This window comes from Dasypus novemcinctus, chromosome 25 (genome assembly GCF_030445035.2).
Source record: "Dasypus novemcinctus isolate mDasNov1 chromosome 25, mDasNov1.1.hap2, whole genome shotgun sequence".
Taxonomy (NCBI): Eukaryota; Metazoa; Chordata; class Mammalia; order Cingulata; family Dasypodidae; genus Dasypus; species Dasypus novemcinctus.
In genome coordinates, this window is record NC_080697.1 from 28,900,387 (window position 1) to 28,922,012 (window position 21,626).

A 21,626-nucleotide genomic window follows, 5' to 3' on the forward strand; every position below is an offset into this window, starting at 1 on the left:
CAATCTTATCTGTAAAACTAGCATTTACACTATAGGAAAGCATAACCGGTAGTATAGCAGCTAACTCTCTAAATCTAAATGAAACAACATGGCACATATGATTTACTTCTGAGAACTAAGCATTGTGTGCAGAGATTTGGCAGCTATCACCTTTCTTTCAGTTTTTGTGCTAACATTCCTATCTGTAAAACTAGCATTTACACTATAGGAAAGCAAAGCTTGAGGTATAGCAGCTAACTCTTTAAACCTAAATGAAACAACATGGCACATATAATTCACTTCTGAGAACTAAGCATTGTGTGCAGAGATTTTGCGGCTATCTCCATTCTTTCAGTTTTTGTGCTAACATTCGTATCAGTAAAACTAGCATTTACACTATAGGAAAGCAAAGCTTGAGGTATAGCAGCTAACTCTTTAAACCTAAATGAAACAACATGGCACATATGATTTACTTCAGAGAACTAAGCATTGTGTGCAGAGATTTTGCGGCTATCTCCTTTCTTTCAGTTTTTGTGCTAACATTCTTTTCTGTAAAACTAGCATTTTCACTATAGGAAAGCAAATCCGGTAGTATAGCAGCTAACTCTTTAAACCTAAATGAAACAACATGGCACATATGATTTACTTCTGAGAACTAAGCATTGTGTGCAGAGATTTGGCGGCTATCACCTTTCTTTCAGTTTTTGTGCTAACATTCCTATCTGTAAAACTAGCATTTACACTATAGGAAAGCAAAGCTTGAGGTATAGCAGCTAACTCTTTAAACCTAAATGAAACAACATGGCACATATAATTTACTTCTGAGAACTAAGCATTGTGTGCAGAGATTTTGCGGCTATCTCCATTCTTTCAGTTTTTGTGCTAACATTCCTATCAGTAAAACTAGCATTTACACTATAGGAAAGCATAACAGGCGGTATAGCAGCTAACTCTTTAAACCTAAATGAAACAACATGGCACATATGATTTACTTCAGAGAACTAAGCATTGTGTGCAGAGATTTTGCGGCTATCTCCTTTCTTTCAGTTTTTGTGCTAACATTCTTATCTGTAAAACTAGCATTTTCACTATAGGAAAGCAAATCCGGTAGAATAGCAGCTAACTCTTTAAACCTAAATGAAACAACATGGCACATATGATTTACTTCTGAGAACTAAGCATTGTGTGCAGAGATTTTGCGGCTATCTCCTTTACTTCAGATTTTGTGCTAACATTCATATCTCAATACTCGCATTTAGTATACAGGAAAGCCTAACTAAGGGTATAGCAGCTAACTGTTTAAACCTAAATGAAACAACATGGCACATATGATTTACTTCTGAGAACAAAGCATTGTGTGCAGAGATTTTGCGGCTATCACCTTTCTTTCAGTTTTTGTGCTAACATTCCTATCTGTAAAATAGCATTTACACTAGAGGAAAGCATAACCGGTAGTATAGCAGCTAACTCTTTAAACCTAAATGAAACAACATGGCACATATGATTTACTTCTGAGAACTAAGCATTGTGTGCAGAGATTTTGCGGCTATCAGCTTTCTTTCAGTTTTTGTGCTAACATTCCTATCTGTAAAACTAGCATTTACACTATAGGAAAGCAAGCTTGAGGTATAGCAGCTAACTCTTTAAACCTAAATGAAACATGGCACATATGATTTACTTCAGAGAACTAAGCATTGTGTGCAGAGATTTTGCAGCTATCTCCTTTCTTTCAATTTTTGTGCTAACATTCCTATCTGTAAAACTAGCACTTACAGTATAGGAAAGCATAACCGGCAATATAGCAGCTAACTCTTTAAACCTAAATGAAACAACATGGCACATATGATTTACTTCTGAGAACTAAGCATTGTTTGCAGAGATTTTGCGGCTATCTCCTTTACTTCAGATTTTGTGGTAACATTCATCTATTTATACTAGCATTTAGTATATACCAAATCCTAACTAAGGGTATAGCAGCTAACTCTTTCAACCTAAATGAAACAACATGGCACATATGATTTACTTCTGAGAACTAAGCATTGTGTGCAGAGATTTTGTGGCTATCACCTTTCTTTCAGTTTTTGTGCTAACATTCCTATCTGTAAAACTAGCATTTACACTATAGGAAAGCAAAGCTTGAGGTATAGCAGCTAACTCTTTAAACCTAAATGAAACAACATGGCACATATAATTTACTTCTGAGAACTAAGCATTGTGTGCAGAGATTTTGCGGCTATCTCCTTTCTTTCAGTTTTTGTGCTAACATTCCTATCTGTAAAACTAGCTTTTACACTAAAGGAAAGCATAACAGGCGGTATAGCAGCTAACTCTTTAAACCTAAATGAAACAACATGGCACATATGATTTACTTCAGAGAACTAAGCATTGTGTGCAGAGATTTTGCGGCTATCTCCTTTCTTTCAGTTTTTGTGCTAACATTCTTATCTGTAAAACTAGCATTTTCACTATAGGAAAGCAAATCCGGTAGTATAGCAGCAAACTCTTTAAACCTAAATGAAACAACATGGCACATATGATTTACTTCTGAGAACTAAGCATTGTGTGCAGAGATTTTGCAGTTATCTCCTTTACTTCAGATTTTGTGCTAACATTCACATATTTATACTAGCATTTACTATACACAATAGCCTAACTAAGGGTATAGCAGCTAACTCTTTAAACCTAAATGAAACAACATGGCCCATATGATTTACTTCAGAGAACTAAGCATTGTGTGCAGAGATTTTGCGGCTATCTCCTTTCTTTCAGTTTTTGTGCTAACATTCCTATCTGTAAAACTAGCATTTACACTATAGGAAAGCATAACAGGCTCTATAGCAGCTAACTCTTTAAACCTAAATGAAACAACATGGCACATATGATTTACTTCAGAGAACTAAGCATTGTGTGCAGAGATTTTGCGGCTATCTCCTTTCTTTTAGTTTTTGTGCTAACATTCTTATCTGTAAAACTAGCATTTACACTATAGGAAAGCAAATCCGGGAGTATAGCAGCTAACTCTTTAAACCTAAATGAAACAACATGGCACATATGATTTACTTCTGAGAACTAAGGGTTTTGTGCAGAGATTTTGCAGCTATCTCCTTTACTTCAGATTTTGTGCTAACATTCATATCTTTATACTAGCATTTACTATATACGAAAGCCTAAGTAAGGGTATAGCAACTAACTCTTTAAACCTAAATGAAACAACATGGCACATATGATTTACTTCTGATAACTAAACATTTTGTGCAGAGATTTTGCGGCTATCTCCTTTCTTTCAGTTTTTGTGCTAGCATTCCTATCTGTAAAACTAGCATTTACACTATAGGAAAGCATAACCGGCGGTAGAGCAGCTAACTCTTTAAACCTAAATGAAACAACATGGCACATAAGATTTACTTCTGAGAACTAAGCATTGTGAGCAGAGATTTTGCGGCTATCTCCTTTCGTTCAGTTTTTGTGCTTACATTCCTATCTGTAAAACTAACACTTACAGTATAGGAAAGCATAACCGGCACTATAGTAGCTAACTCTTTAAACCTAAATGAAACAACATGGCACATATGATTTACCTCTGAGAACTAAGCATTGTGTGCAGAGATTTGGCGGCTATCACCTTTCTTTCAGTTTTTGTGCTAACATTCCTATCTGTAAAACTAGCATTTACACTATAGGAAAGCATAACCGGTAGTATAGCAGCTAACTCTTTAAATCTAAATGAAACAACATGGCACATATGATTTACTTCTGAGAACTAAGCATTGTGTGCAGAGATTTGGCGGCTATCACCATTCTTTCAGTTTTTGTGCTAACATTCCTATCTGTAAAACTAGCATTTACACTATAGGAAAGCAAAGCTTGAGGTATAGCAGCTAACTCTTTAAACCTAAATGAAACAACATGGCACATATAATTTACTTCTGAGAACTAAGCATTGTGTGTAGAGATTTTGCGGCTATCTCCATTCTTTCAGTTTTTGTGCTAACATTCCTATCAGTAAAACTAGCATTTACACTATAGGAAAGCATAACAGGCGGTATAGCAGCTAACTCTTTAAACCTAAATGAAACAACATGGCACATATGATTTACTTCAGAGAACTAAGCATTGTGTGCAGAGATTTTGCGGCTATCTCCTTTCTTTCAGTTTTTGTGCTAACATTCTTATCTGTAAAACTAGCATTTTCACTATAGGAAAGCAAATCCGGTAGTATAGCAGCTAACTCTTTAAACCTAAATGAAACAACATTGCACATATGATTTACTTCTGAGAACTAAGCATTGTGTGCAGAGATTTTGCAGTTATCTCCTTTACTTCAGATTTTGTGCTAACATTCACATATTTATAATAGCATTTACTATACACAATAGCCTAACTAAGGGTATAGCAGCTAACTCTTTAAACCTAAATGAAACAACATGGCCCATATGATTTACTTCAGAGAACTAAGCATTCTGTGCATAGATTTTGTGGCTATCTCCTTTCTTTCAGTTTTTGTGCTAACATTCCTATCTGTAAAACTAGCATTTACACAATAGGAAAGCAAAGCTTGAGGTGTAGCAGCTAACTCTTTAAACCTAAATGAAACAACATGGCACATATAATTTACTTCTGAGAACTAAGCATTGTGTGCAGAGATTTTGCGGCTATCTCCTTTCTTTCAGTTTTTGTGCTAACATTCCTATCTGTAAAACTAGCATTTACACTATAGGAAAGCATAACAGGCTCTATAGCAGCTAACTCTTTAAACCTAAATGAAACAACATGGCACATATGATTTACTTCTGAGAACTAAGCATTTTGTGCAGAGATTTTGCGGGTATCTCCTTTACTTCAGATTTTGTGGTAACATATATATCTTTATACTAGCATTTACTATCTACGAAAGCCTAACTAAGGGTATAGCAGCTAACTCTTTAAACCTAAATGAAACAGCATGGCACATATGATTTACTTCTGATAACTAAGCATTTTGTGCAGAGATTTTGCGGCTATCTCCTTTCTTTCAGTTTTTGTGCTAGCATTCCTATCTGTAAAACTAGCATTTACACTATAGGAGAGCATAACCGGCGGTATAGCAGCTAACTCTTTAAACCTAAATGAAACAACATGGCACATATGATTTACTTCTGAGAACTAAGCATTGTGTGCAGAGATTTTGCGGCTATCACCTTTCTTTCAGTTTTTGTGCTAACATTCCTATCTGTAAAACTAGCATTTACACTAGAGGAAAGCATAACCGGTAGTATAGCAGCTAACTCTTTAAATCTAAATGAAACAACATGGCACATATGATTTACTTCTGAGAACTAAGCATTGAGTGCAGAGATTTGGCGGCTATCACCTTTCTTTCAGTTTTTGTGCTAACATTCCTCTCTGTAAAACTAGCATTTACACTATAGGAAAGCAAAGCTTGAGGTATAGCAGCTAACTCTTTAAACCTAAATGAAACAACATGGCACATATAATTTATTTCTGAGAACTAAGCATTGTGTGCAGAGATTTTGCGGCTATCTCCATTCTTTCAGTTTTTGTGCTAACATTCCTATCAGTAAAACTAGCATTTACACTATAGGAAAGCATAACAGGCGGTATAGCAGCTAACTCTTTAAACCTAAATGAAACAACATGGCACATATGATTTACTTCAGAGAACTAAGCATTGTGTGCAGAGATTTTGCGGCTATCTCCTTTCTTTCAGTTTTTGTGCTAACATTCTTATCTGTAAAACTAGCATTTTCACTATAGGAAAGCAAATCCGGTAGTATAGCAGCTAACTCTTTAAACCTAAATGAAACAACATGGCACATATGATTTACTTCTGAGAACTAAGCATTGTGTGCAGAGATTTTGCGGCTATCTCCTTTACTTCAGATTTTGTGCTAACATTCATATCTCAATACTCGCATTTAGTATATAGGAAAGCCTAACTAAGGGTATAGTAGCTAACTCTTTAAACCTAAATGAAACAACATGGCACATATGATTTACTTCTGAGAACTAAGGGTTTTGTGCAGAGATTTTGCAGCTATCTCCTTTACTTCAGACTTTGTGCTAACATTCATATCTTTATACTAGCATTTACTATATACGAAAGCCTAACTAAGGGTATAGCAGCTAACTCTTTAAACCTAAATGAAACAACATGGCACATATGATTTACCTCTGAGAACTAAGCATTGTGTGGAGAGATTTTGTGGCTATCACCTTTCTTTCAGTTTTTGTGCTAACATTCTTATCTGTAAAACTAGCATTTACACTACAGGAAAGCATAACCGGTAGTATAGCAGCTAACTCTTTAAATCTAAATGAAACAACATGGCACATATGATTTACTTCTGAGAACTAAGCATTGTGTGCAGAGATTTGGCGGCTATCACCATTCTTTCAGTTTTTGTGCTAACATTCCTATCTGTAAAACTAGCATTTACACTATAGGAAAGCAAAGCTTGAGGTATAGCAGCTAACTCTTTAAACCTAAATGAAACAACATGGCACATATGATTTACTTCTGAGAACTAAGCATTGTGTGCAGAGATTTTGTGGCTATCACCTTTCTTTCAGTTTTTGTGCTAACATTCCTATCTGTAAAACTAGCATTTACACTATAGGAAAGCAAAGCTTGAGGTATAGCAGCTAACTCTTTAAACCTAAATGAAACAACATGGCACATATAATTTACTTCTGAGAACTAAGCATTGTGTGCAGAGATTTTGCGGCTATCTCCTTTCTTTCAGTTTTTGTGCTAACATTCCTATCTGTAAAACTAGCTTTTACACTAAAGGAAAGCATAACAGGCGGTATAGCAGCTAACTCTTTAAACCTAAATGAAACAACATGGCACATATGATTTACTTCAGAGAACTAAGCATTGTGTGCAGAGATTTTGCGGCTATCTCCTTTCTTTCAGTTTTTGTGCTAACATTCTTATATGTAAAACTAGCATTTTCACTATAGGAAAGCAAATCCGGTAGTATAGCAGCTAACTCTTTAAACCTAAATGAAACAACATGGCACATATGATTTACTTCTGAGAACTAAGCATTGTGTGCAGAGATTTTGCAGTTATCTCCTTTACTTCAGATTTTGTGCTAACATTCACATATTTATACTAGCATTTACTATACACAATAGCCTAACTAAGGGTATAGCAGCTAACTCTTTAAACCTAAATGAAACAACATGGCCCATATGATTTACTTCAGAGAACTAAGCATTGTGTGCAGAGATTTTGCGGCTATCTCCTTTCTTTCAGTTTTTGTGCTAACATTCCTATCTGTAAAACTAGCATTTACACTATAGGAAAGCATAACAGGCTCTATAGCAGCTAACTCTTTAAACCTAAATGAAACAACATGGCACATATGATTTACTTCAGAGAACTAAGCATTGTGTGCAGAGATTTTGCGGCTATCTCCTTTCTTTTAGTTTTTGTGCTAACATTCTTATCTGTAAAACTAGCATTTACACTATAGGAAAGCAAATCCGGGAGTATAGCAGCTAACTCTTTAAACCTAAATGAAACAACATGGCACATATGATTTACTTCTGAGAACTAAGGGTTTTGTGCAGAGATTTTGCAGCTATCTCCTTTACTTCAGATTTTGTGCTAACATTCATATCTTTATACTAGCATTTACTATATACGAAAGCCTAAGTAAGGGTATAGCAACTAACTCTTTAAACCTAAATGAAACAACATGGCACATATGATTTACTTCTGATAACTAAACATTTTGTGCAGAGATTTTGCGGCTATCTCCTTTCTTTCAGTTTTTGTGCTAGCATTCCTATCTGTAAAACTAGCATTTACACTATAGGAAAGCATAACCGGCGGTAGAGCAGCTAACTCTTTAAACCTAAATGAAACAACATGGCACATAAGATTTACTTCTGAGAACTAAGCATTGTGAGCAGAGATTTTGCGGCTATCTCCTTTCGTTCAGTTTTTGTGCTTACATTCCTATCTGTAAAACTAACACTTACAGTATAGGAAAGCATAACCGGCACTATAGTAGCTAACTCTTTAAACCTAAATGAAACAACATGGCACATATGATTTACCTCTGAGAACTAAGCATTGTGTGCAGAGATTTGGCGGCTATCACCTTTCTTTCAGTTTTTGTGCTAACATTCCTATCTGTAAAACTAGCATTTACACTATAGGAAAGCATAACCGGTAGTATAGCAGCTAACTCTTTAAATCTAAATGAAACAACATGGCACATATGATTTACTTCTGAGAACTAAGCATTGTGTGCAGAGATTTGGCGGCTATCACCATTCTTTCAGTTTTTGTGCTAACATTCCTATCTGTAAAACTAGCATTTACACTATAGGAAAGCAAAGCTTGAGGTATAGCAGCTAACTCTTTAAACCTAAATGAAACAACATGGCACATATAATTTACTTCTGAGAACTAAGCATTGTGTGTAGAGATTTTGCGGCTATCTCCATTCTTTCAGTTTTTGTGCTAACATTCCTATCAGTAAAACTAGCATTTACACTATAGGAAAGCATAACAGGCGGTATAGCAGCTAACTCTTTAAACCTAAATGAAACAACATGGCACATATGATTTACTTCAGAGAACTAAGCATTGTGTGCAGAGATTTTGCGGCTATCTCCTTTCTTTCAGTTTTTGTGCTAACATTCTTATCTGTAAAACTAGCATTTTCACTATAGGAAAGCAAATCCGGTAGTATAGCAGCTAACTCTTTAAACCTAAATGAAACAACATTGCACATATGATTTACTTCTGAGAACTAAGCATTGTGTGCAGAGATTTTGCAGTTATCTCCTTTACTTCAGATTTTGTGCTAACATTCACATATTTATAATAGCATTTACTATACACAATAGCCTAACTAAGGGTATAGCAGCTAACTCTTTAAACCTAAATGAAACAACATGGCCCATATGATTTACTTCAGAGAACTAAGCATTCTGTGCATAGATTTTGTGGCTATCTCCTTTCTTTCAGTTTTTGTGCTAACATTCCTATCTGTAAAACTAGCATTTACACAATAGGAAAGCAAAGCTTGAGGTGTAGCAGCTAACTCTTTAAACCTAAATGAAACAACATGGCACATATAATTTACTTCTGAGAACTAAGCATTGTGTGCAGAGATTTTGCGGCTATCTCCTTTCTTTCAGTTTTTGTGCTAACATTCCTATCTGTAAAACTAGCATTTACACTATAGGAAAGCATAACAGGCTCTATAGCAGCTAACTCTTTAAACCTAAATGAAACAACATGGCACATATGATTTACTTCTGAGAACTAAGCATTTTGTGCAGAGATTTTGCGGGTATCTCCTTTACTTCAGATTTTGTGGTAACATATATATCTTTATACTAGCATTTACTATCTACGAAAGCCTAACTAAGGGTATAGCAGCTAACTCTTTAAACCTAAATGAAACAGCATGGCACATATGATTTACTTCTGATAACTAAGCATTTTGTGCAGAGATTTTGCGGCTATCTCCTTTCTTTCAGTTTTTGTGCTAGCATTCCTATCTGTAAAACTAGCATTTACACTATAGGAGAGCATAACCGGCGGTATAGCAGCTAACTCTTTAAACCTAAATGAAACAACATGGCACATATGATTTACTTCTGAGAACTAAGCATTGTGTGCAGAGATTTTGCGGCTATCACCTTTCTTTCAGTTTTTGTGCTAACATTCCTATCTGTAAAACTAGCATTTACACTAGAGGAAAGCATAACCGGTAGTATAGCAGCTAACTCTTTAAATCTAAATGAAACAACATGGCACATATGATTTACTTCTGAGAACTAAGCATTGAGTGCAGAGATTTGGCGGCTATCACCTTTCTTTCAGTTTTTGTGCTAACATTCCTCTCTGTAAAACTAGCATTTACACTATAGGAAAGCAAAGCTTGAGGTATAGCAGCTAACTCTTTAAACCTAAATGAAACAACATGGCACATATAATTTATTTCTGAGAACTAAGCATTGTGTGCAGAGATTTTGCGGCTATCTCCATTCTTTCAGTTTTTGTGCTAACATTCCTATCAGTAAAACTAGCATTTACACTATAGGAAAGCATAACAGGCGGTATAGCAGCTAACTCTTTAAACCTAAATGAAACAACATGGCACATATGATTTACTTCAGAGAACTAAGCATTGTGTGCAGAGATTTTGCGGCTATCTCCTTTCTTTCAGTTTTTGTGCTAACATTCTTATCTGTAAAACTAGCATTTTCACTATAGGAAAGCAAATCCGGTAGTATAGCAGCTAACTCTTTAAACCTAAATGAAACAACATGGCACATATGATTTACTTCTGAGAACTAAGCATTGTGTGCAGAGATTTTGCGGCTATCTCCTTTACTTCAGATTTTGTGCTAACATTCATATCTCAATACTCGCATTTAGTATATAGGAAAGCCTAACTAAGGGTATAGTAGCTAACTCTTTAAACCTAAATGAAACAACATGGCACATATGATTTACTTCTGAGAACTAAGGGTTTTGTGCAGAGATTTTGCAGCTATCTCCTTTACTTCAGACTTTGTGCTAACATTCATATCTTTATACTAGCATTTACTATATACGAAAGCCTAACTAAGGGTATAGCAGCTAACTCTTTAAACCTAAATGAAACAACATGGCACATATGATTTACCTCTGAGAACTAAGCATTGTGTGGAGAGATTTTGTGGCTATCACCTTTCTTTCAGTTTTTGTGCTAACATTCTTATCTGTAAAACTAGCATTTACACTACAGGAAAGCATAACCGGTAGTATAGCAGCTAACTCTTTAAATCTAAATGAAACAACATGGCACATATGATTTACTTCTGAGAACTAAGCATTGTGTGCATAGATTTGGCGGCTATCACCATTCTTTCAGTTTTTGTGCTAACATTCCTATCTGTAAAACTAGCATTTACACTATAGGAAAGCAAAGCTTGAGGTATAGCAGCTAACTCTTTAAACCTAAATGAAACAACATGGCACATATAATTTACTTCTGAGAACTAAGCATTGTGTGCAGAGATTTTGCGGCTATCTCCATTCTTTCAGTTTTTGTGCTAACATTCCTATCAGTAAAACTAGCATTTACACTATAGGAAAGCATAACAGGCGGTATAGCAGCTAACTCTTTAAACCTAAATGAAACAACATGGCACATATGATTTACTTCAGAGAACTAAGCATTGTGTGCAGAGATTTTGCGGCTATCTCCTTTCTTTCAGTTTTTGTGCTAACATTCTTATCTGTAAAACTAGCATTTTCACTATAGGAAAGCAAATCCGGTAGTATAGCAGCTAACTCTTTAAACCTAAATGAAACAACATTGCACATATGATTTACTTCTGAGAACTAAGCATTGTGTGCAGAGATTTTGCAGTTATCTCCTTTACTTCAGATTTTGTGCTAACATTCACATATTTATAATAGCATTTACTATACACAATAGCCTAACTAAGGGTATAGCAGCTAACTCTTTAAACCTAAATGAAACAACATGGCCCATATGATTTACTTCAGAGAACTAAGCATTCTGTGCAGAGATTTTGCGGCTATCTCCTTTCTTTCAGTTTTTGTGCTAACATTCCTATCTGTAAAACTAGCATTTACACTATAGGAAAGCAAAGCTTGAGGTATAGCAGCTAACTCTTTAAACCTAAATGAAACAACATGGCACATATAATTTACTTCTGAGAACTAAGCATTGTGTGCAGAGATTTTGCGGCTATCTCCTTTCTTTCAGTTTTTGTGCTAACATTCCTATCTGTAAAACTAGCATTTACACTATAGGAAAGCATAACAGGCTCTATAGCAGCTAACTCTTTAAACCTAAATGAAACAACATGGAACATATGATTTACTTCAGAGAACTAAGCATTGTGTGCAGAGATTTTGCGGCTATCTCCTTTCTTTTAGTTTTTGTGCTAACATTCTTATCTGTAAAACTAGCATTTACACTATAGGAAAGCAAATCCGGGAGTATAGCAGCTAACTCTTTAAACCTAAATGAAACAACATGGCACATATGATTTACTTCTGAGAACTAAGGGTTTTGTGCAGAGATTTTGCAGCTATCTCCTTTACTTCAGATTTTGTGCTAACATTCATATCTTTATACTAGCATTTAGTATTTACGAAAGCCTAACTAAGGGTATAGCAGCTAACTCTTTAAACCTAAATGAAACAACATGGCACATATAATTTACTTCTGAGAACTAAGCATTGTGTGCAGAGATTTTGCGGCTATCTCCTTTCTTTCAGTTTTTGTGCTAACATTCCTATCTGTAAAACTAGCATTTACACTATAGGAAAGCATAACAGGCTCTATAGCAGCTAACTCTTTAAACCTAAATGAAACAACATGGCACATATGATTTACTTCAGAGAACTAAGCATTCTGTGCAGAGATTTTGCGGCTATCTCCTTTCTTTCAGTTTTTGTGCTAACATTCCTATCAGTAAAACTAGCATTTACACTATAGGAAAGCATAACAGGCGGTATAGCAGCTAACTCTTTAAACCTAAATGAAACAACATGGCACATGTGATTTACTTCAGAGAACTAAGCATTGTGTGCAGAGATTTTGCGGCTATCTCCTTTCTTTCAGTTTTTGTGCTAACATTCTTATCTGTAAAACTAGCATTTTCACTATAGGAAAGCAAATCCGGTAGTATAGCAGCTAACTCTTTAAACCTAAATGAAACAACATGGCACATATGATTTACTTCTGAGAACTAAGCATTGTGTGCAGAGATTTTGCAGTTATCTCCTTTACTTCAGATTTTTTGCTAACATTCACATCTTTATACTAGCTTTTACTATATACGATAGCCTAACTAAGGGTATAGCAGCTAACTCTTTAAACCTAAATGAAACAACATGGCACATATGATTTACTTCAGAGAACTAAGCATTGTGTGCAGAGATTTTGCGGCTATCTCCTTTCTTTTAGTTTTTGTGCTAACATTCTTATCTATAAAACTAGCATTTACACTATAGGAAAGCAAATCCGGGAGTATAGCAGCTAACTCTTTAAACCTAAATGAAACAACATGGCACATATGATTTACTTCTGAGAACTAAGGGTTTTGTGCAGAGATTTTGCAGCTATCTCCTTTACTTCAGATTTTGTGCTAACATTCATATCTTTATACTAGCATTTACTATATACGAAAGCCTAACTAAGGGTATAGCAGCTAACTCTTTAAACCTAAATGAAACAACATGGCACATATGATTTACCTCTGAGAACTAAGCATTGTGTGGAGAGATTTTGTGGCTATCACCTTTCTTTCAGTTTTTGTGCTAACATTCTTATCTGTAAAACTAGCATTTACACTATAGGAAAGCATAACCGGTAGTATAGCAGCTAACTCTTTAAATCTAAATGAAACAACATGGCACATATGATTTACTTCTGAGAACTAAGCATTGTGTGCAGAGATTTGGCGGCTATCACCATTCTTTCAGTTTTTGTGCTAACATTCCTATCTGTAAAACTAGCATTTACACTATAGGAAAGCAAAGCTTGAGGTATAGCAGCTAACTCTTTAAACCTAAATGAAACAACATGGCACATATAATTTACTTCTGAGAACTAAGCATTGTGTGCAGAGATTTTGCGGCTATCTCCATTCTTTCAGTTTTTGTGCTAACATTCCTATCAGTAAAACTAGCATTTACACTATAGGAAAGCATAACAGGCGGTATAGCAGCTAACTCTTTAAACCTAAATGAAACAACATGGCACATATGATTTACTTCAGAGAACTAAGCATTGTGTGCAGAGATTTTGCGGCTATCTCCTTTCTTTCAGTTTTTGTGCTAACATTCTTATCTGTAAAACTAGCATTTTCACTATAGGAAAGCAAATCCGGTAGTATAGCAGCTAACTCTTTAAACCTAAATGAAACAACATTGCACATATGATTTACTTCTGAGAACTAAGCATTGTGTGCAGAGATTTTGCAGTTATCTCCTTTACTTCAGATTTTGTGCTAACATTCACATATTTATAATAGCATTTACTATACACAATAGCCTAACTAAGGGTATAGCAGCTAACTCTTTAAACCTAAATGAAACAACATGGCCCATATGATTTACTTCAGAGAACTAAGCATTGTGTGCAGAGATTTTGCGGCTATCTCCTTTCTTTCAGTTTTTGTGCTAACATTCCTATCTGTAAAACTAGCATTTACACTATAGGAAAGCATAACAGGCTCTATAGCAGCTAACTCTTTAAACCTAAATGAAACAACATGGCACATATGATTTACTTCAGAGAACTAAGCATTGTGTGCAGATATTTTGCGGCTATCTCCTTTCTTTTAGTTTTTGTGCTAACATTCTTATCTGTAAAACTAGCATTTACACTATAGGAAAGCAAATCCGGGAGTATAGCAGCTAACTCTTTAAACCTAAATGAAACAACATGGCACATATGATTTACTTCTGAGAACTAAGGGTTTTGTGCAGAGATTTTGCAGCTATCTCCTTTACTTCAGATTTTGTGCTAACATTCATATCTTTATACTAGCATTTAGTATTTACGAAAGCCTAACTAAGGGTATAGCAGCTAACTCTTTAAACCTAAATGAAACAACATGGCACATATAATTTACTTCTGAGAACTAAGCATTGTGTGCAGAGATTTTGCGGCTATCTCCTTTCTTTCAGTTTTTGTGCTAACATTCCTATCTGTAAAACTAGCATTTACACTATAGGAAAGCATAACAGGCTCTATAGCAGCTAACTCTTTAAACCTAAATGAAACAACATGGCACATATGATTTACTTCAGAGAACTAAGCATTCTGTGCAGAGATTTTGCGGCTATCTCCTTTCTTTCAGTTTTTGTGCTAACATTCCTATCAGTAAAACTAGCATTTACACTATAGGAAAGCATAACAGGCGGTATAGCAGCTAACTCTTTAAACCTAAATGAAACAACATGGCACATGTGATTTACTTCAGAGAACTAAGCATTGTGTGCAGAGATTTTGCGGCTATCTCCTTTCTTTCAGTTTTTGTGCTAACATTCTTATCTGTAAAACTAGCATTTTCACTATAGGAAAGCAAATCCGGTAGTATAGCAGCTAACTCTTTAAACCTAAATGAAACAACATGGCACATATGATTTACTTCTGAGAACTAAGCATTGTGTGCAGAGATTTTGCAGTTATCTCCTTTACTTCAGATTTTTTGCTAACATTCACATCTTTATACTAGCTTTTACTATATACGATAGCCTAACTAAGGGTATAGCAGCTAACTCTTTAAACCTAAATGAAACAACATGGCACATATGATTTACTTCAGAGAACTAAGCATTGTGTGCAGAGATTTTGCGGCTATCTCCTTTCTTTTAGTTTTTGTGCTAACATTCTTATCTATAAAACTAGCATTTACACTATAGGAAAGCAAATCCGGGAGTATAGCAGCTAACTCTTTAAACCTAAATGAAACAACATGGCACATATGATTTACTTCTGAGAACTAAGGGTTTTGTGCAGAGATTTTGCAGCTATCTCCTTTACTTCAGATTTTGTGCTAACATTCATATCTTTATACTAGCATTTACTATATACGAAAGCCTAACTAAGGGTATAGCAGCTAACTCTTTAAACCTAAATGAAACAACATGGCACATATGATTTACCTCTGAGAACTAAGCATTGTGTGGAGAGATTTTGTGGCTATCACCTTTCTTTCAGTTTTTGTGCTAACATTCTTATCTGTAAAACTAGCATTTACACTATAGGAAAGCATAACCGGTAGTATAGCAGCTAACTCTTTAAATCTAAATGAAACAACATGGCACATATGATTTACTTCTGAGAACTAAGCATTGTGTGCAGAGATTTGGCGGCTATCACCATTCTTTCAGTTTTTGTGCTAACATTCCTATCTGTAAAACTAGCATTTACACTATAGGAAAGCAAAGCTTGAGGTATAGCAGCTAACTCTTTAAACCTAAATGAAACAACATGGCACATATAATTTACTTCTGAGAACTAAGCATTGTGTGCAGAGATTTTGCGGCTATCTCCATTCTTTCAGTTTTTGTGCTAACATTTCTATCAGTAAAACTAGCATTTACACTATAGGAAAGCATAACAGGCGGTATAGCAGCTAACTCTTTAAACCTAAATGAAACAACATGGCACATATGATTTACTTCAGAGAACTAAGCATTGTGTGCAGAGATTTTGCGGCTATCTCCTTTCTTTCAGTTTTTGTGCTAACATTCTTATCTGTAAAACTAGCATTTTCACTATAGGAAAGCAAATCCGGTAGTATAGCAGCTAACTCTTTAAACCTAAATGAAACAACATTGCACATATGATTTACTTCTGAGAACTAAGCATTGTGTGCAGAGATTTTGCAGTTATCTCCTTTACTTCAGATTTTGTGCTAACATTCACATATTTATAATAGCATTTACTATACACAATAGCCTAACTAAGGGTATAGCAGCTAACTCTTTAAACCTAAATGAAACAACATGGCCCATATGATTTACTTCAGAGAACTAAGCATTCTGTGCAGAGATTTTGCGGCTATCTCCTTTCTTTCAGTTTTTGTGCTAACATTCCTATCTGTAAAACTAGCATTTACACTATAGGAAAGCAAAGCTTGAGGTATAGCAGCTAACTCTTTAAACCTAAATGAAACAACATGGCACAAATAATTTACTTCTGAGAACTAAGCATTGTGTGCAGAGATTTTGCGGCTATCTCCTTTCTTTCAGTTTTTGTGCTAACATTCCTATCTGTAAAACTAGCATTTACACTATAGGAAAGCATAACAGGCTCTATAGCAGCTAACTCTTTAAACCTAAATGAAACAACATGGCACATATGATTTACTTCAGAGAACTAAGCATTGTGTGCAGAGATTTTGTGGCTGTCTCCTTTCTTTTAGTTTTTGTGCTAACATTCTTATCTGTAAAACTAGCATTTACACTATAGGAAAGCAAATCCGGGAGTATAGCAGCTAACTCTTTAAACCTAAATGAAACAACATGGCACATATGATTTACTTCTGGGAACTAAGGGTTTTGTGCAGAGATTTTGCAGCTATCTCCTTTACTTCAGATTTTGTGCTAACATTCATATCTTTATACTAGCATTTACTATATACGAAAGCCTAACTAAGGGTATAGCAGCTAACTCTTTAAACGTAAATGAAACAACATGGCACATATGATTTACTTCTGATAACTAAGCATTTTGTGCAGAGATTTTGCGGCTATCTCCTTTCTTTCAGTTTTTGTGCTAGCATTCCTATCTGTAAAACTAGCATTTACACTATAGGAAAGCATAACCGGCGGTAGAGCAGCTAACTCTTTAAACCTAAATGAAACAACATGGCACATAAGATTTACTTCTGAGAACTAAGCATTGCGAGCAGAGATTTTGCGGCTATCTCCTTTCTTTCAGTTTTTGTGCTTACATTCCTATCTGTAAAACTAACACTTAGAGTATAGAAAAGAATAACCGGCACTATAGTAGCTAACTCTTTAAACCTAAATGAAACAACATGGCACATATGATTTACCTCTGAGAACTAAGCATTGTGTGAAGAGATTTTGCGGCTATCACCTTTCTTTCAGTTTTGTGCTAACATTCCTATCTGTAAAACTAGCATTTACTCTATAGGAAAGCATAACCGGTAGTATAGCAGCTAACTCTCTAAACCTAAATGAAACAACATGGCACATATGATTTACTTCTGAGAACTAAGCATTGTGTGCAGAGATTTGGCGGCTATCACGTTTCTTTCAGTTTTTGTGCTAACATTTCAATCTGTAAAACTAGCATTTACACTATAGGAAAGCAAAGCTTGAGGTATAGCAGCTAACTCTTTAAACCTAAATGAAACAACATGGCACATATAATTTACTTCAGAGAACTAAGCATTGTGTGCAGAGATTTTGCGGCTATCTCCTTTCTTTCAGTTTTTGTGCTAACATTCTTATCTGTAAAACTAGCATTTTCACTATAGGAAAGCAAATCTGGTAGTATAGCAGCTAACTCTTTAAACCTAAATGAAACAACATGGCACATATGATTTACTTCTGAGAACTAAGCATTGTGTGCAGAGATTTTGCAGTTATCTCCTTTACTTCAGATTTTGTGCTAACATTCACATATTTATACTAGCATTTACTATATACGATAGCCTAACTAAGGGTATAGCAGCTAACTCTTTAAACCTAAATGAAACAACATGGCCCATATGATTTACTTCAGAGAACTAAGCATTCTGTGCAGAGATTTTGCGGCTATCTCCTTTCTTTCAGTTTTTGTGCTAACATTCCTATCTGTAAAACTAGCATTTACACTATAGGAAAGCAAAGCTTGAGGTATAGCAGCTAACTCTTTAAACCTAAATGAAACAACATGGCACATATGATTTACTTCTGAGAACTAAGCATTGTGTGCAGAGATTTTGCGGCTATCTCCTTTCTTTCAGTTTTTGTGCTAACATTCCTATCTGTAAAACTAGCATTTACACTATAGGAAAGCATAACAGGCTCTATAGCAGCTAACTCTTTAAACCTAAATGAAACAACATGGCACATATGATTTACTTCAGAGAACTAAGCATTGTGTGCAGAGATTTTGCGGCTATCTCCTTTCTTTTAGTTTTTGTGCTAACATTCTTATCTGTAAAACTAGCATTTACACTATAGGAAAGCAAATCCGGGAGTAAAGCAGCTAACTCTTTAAACCTAAATGAAACAACATGGCACATATGATTTACTTCTGAGAACTAAGGGTTTTGTGCAGATATTTTGCAGCTGTCTCCTTTACTTCAGATTTTGTGCTAACATTCATATATTTATACTAGCATTTACTATATACGAAAGCCTAACTAAGGGTATAGCAGCTAACTCTTTAAACCTAAATGAAACAACATGGCACATATGATTTACTTCTGATAACTAAGCATTTTGTGCAGAGATTTTGCGGCTATCTCCTTTCTTTCAGTTTTTGTGCTAGCATTCCTATCTGTAAAACTAGCATTTACACTATAGGAAAGCATAACCGGCGGTAGAGCAGCTAACTCTTTAAACCTAAATGAAACAACATGGCACATAAGATTTACTTCTGAGAACTAAGCATTGTGAGCAGAGATTTTGCGGCTATCTCCTTTCTTTCAGTTTTTGTGCTTACATTCCTATCTGTAAAACTATCACTTACAGTATAGAAAAGCATAACCGGCACTATAGTAGCTAACTCTTTAAACCTAAATGAAACAACATGGCACATATGATTTACCTCTGAGAACTAAGCATTGTGTGAAGAGATTTTGCGGCTATCACCTTTCTTTCAGTTTTGTGCTAACATTCCTATCTGTAAAACTAGCATTTACACTATAGGAAAGCATAACCGGTAGTATAGCAGCTAACTCTCTAAACCTAAATGAAACAACATGGCACATATGATTTACTTCTGAGAACTAAGCATTGTGTGCAGAGATTTGGCGGCTATCACCTTTCTTTCAGTTTTTGTGCTAACATTTCAATCTGTAAAACTAGCATTTACACTATAGGAAAGCAAAGCTTGAGGTATAGCAGCTAACTCTTTAAACCTAAATGAAACAACATGGCACATATAATTTACTTCTGAGAACTAAGCATTGTGTGCAGAGATTTTGCGGCTATCTCCATTCTTTCAGTTTTTGTGCTAACATTCCTATCAGTAAAACTAGCATTTACACTATAGGAAAGCATAACCGGCGGTATAGCAGCTAACTCTTTAAACCTAAATGAAACAACATGGCACATATGATTTACTTCAGAGAACTAAGCATTGTGTGCAGAGATTTTGCGGCTATCTCCTTTCTTTCAGTTTTTGTGCTAACATTCTTATCTGTAAAACTAGCATTTTCACTATAGGAAAGCAAATCCGGTAGTATAGCAGCTAACTCTTTAAACCTAAATGAAACAACATGGCACATATGATTTACTTCTGAGAACTAAGCATTGTGTGCAGAGATTTTGCAGTTATCTCCTTTACTTCAGATTTTGTGCTAACATTCACATCTTTATACTAGCATTTACTATATACGATAGCCTAACTAAGGGTATAGCAGCTAACTCTTTAAACCTAAATGAAACAACATGGCCCATATGATTTACTTCAGAGAACTAAGCATTGTGTGCAGAGATTTTGCAGCTCCCTCCTTTCTTTCAGTTTTTGTGCTAACATTCCTATCTGTAAAACTAGCACTTACAGTATAGGAAAGCATAACCGGCAATATAGCAGCTAACTCTTTAAACTTAAATAAAACAATATGGCACATATGATTTACTTCTGAGAACTAAGCATTGTGTGCAGAGATTTTGCGGCTATCTCCTTTACTTCAGATTTTGTGCTAACATTCATATCTTTATACTAGCATTTAGTATTTACGAAAGCCTAACTAAGGGTATAGCAGCTAACTCTTTAAACCTAAATGAAACCACATGGCACATATGATTTACTTCTGAGAACTAAGCATTGTGTGCAGAGATTTTGCAGTTATCTCCTTTACTTCAGATTTTGTGCTAACATTCACATATTTATACTAGCATTTACTATACACAATAGCCTAACTAAGGGTATAGCAGCTAACTCTTTAAACCTAAATGAAACAACATGGCCCATATGATTTACTTCAGAGAACTAAGCATTGTGTGCAGAGATTTTGCGGCTATCTCCTTTCTTTCAGTTTTTGTGCTAACATTCCTATCTGTAAAACTAGCATTTACACTATAGGAAAGCATAACAGGCTCTATAGCAGCTAACTCTTTAAACCTAAATGAAACAACATGGCACATATGATTTACTTCAGAGAACTAAGCATTGTGTGCAGAGATTTTGCGGCTATCTCCTTTCTTTTAGTTTTTGTGCTAACATTCTTATCTGTAAAACTAGCATTTACACTATAGGAAAGCAAATCCGGGAGTATAGCAGCTAACTCTTTAAACCTAAATGAAACAACATGGCACATATGATTTACTTCTGAGAACTAAGGGTTTTGTGCAGAGATTTTGCAGCTATCTCCTTTACTTCAGATTTTGTGCTAACATTCATATCTTTATACTAGCATTTACTATATACGAAAGCCTAAGTAAGGGTATAGCAGCTAACTCTTTAAACCTAAATGAAACAACATGGCACATATGATTTACTTCTGATAACTAAACATTTTGTGCAGAGATTTTGCGGCTATCTCCTTTCTTTCAGTTTTTGTGCTAGCATTCCTATCTGTAAAACTAGCATTTACACTATAGGAAAGCATAACCGGCGGTAGAGCAGCTAACTCTTTAAACCTAAATGAAACAACATGGCACATAAGATTTACTTCTGAGAACTAAGCATTGTGAGCAGAGATTTTGCGGCTATCTCCTTTCGTTCAGTTTTTGTGCTTACATTCCTATCTGTAAAACTAACACTTACAGTATAGGAAAGCATAACCGGCACTATAGTAGCTAACTCTTTAAACCTAAATGAAACAACATGGCACATATGATTTACCTCTGAGAACTAAGCATTGTGTGCAGAGATTTGGCGGCTATCACCTTTCTTTCAGTTTTTGTGCTAACATTTCAATCTGTAAAACTAGCATTTACACTATAGGAA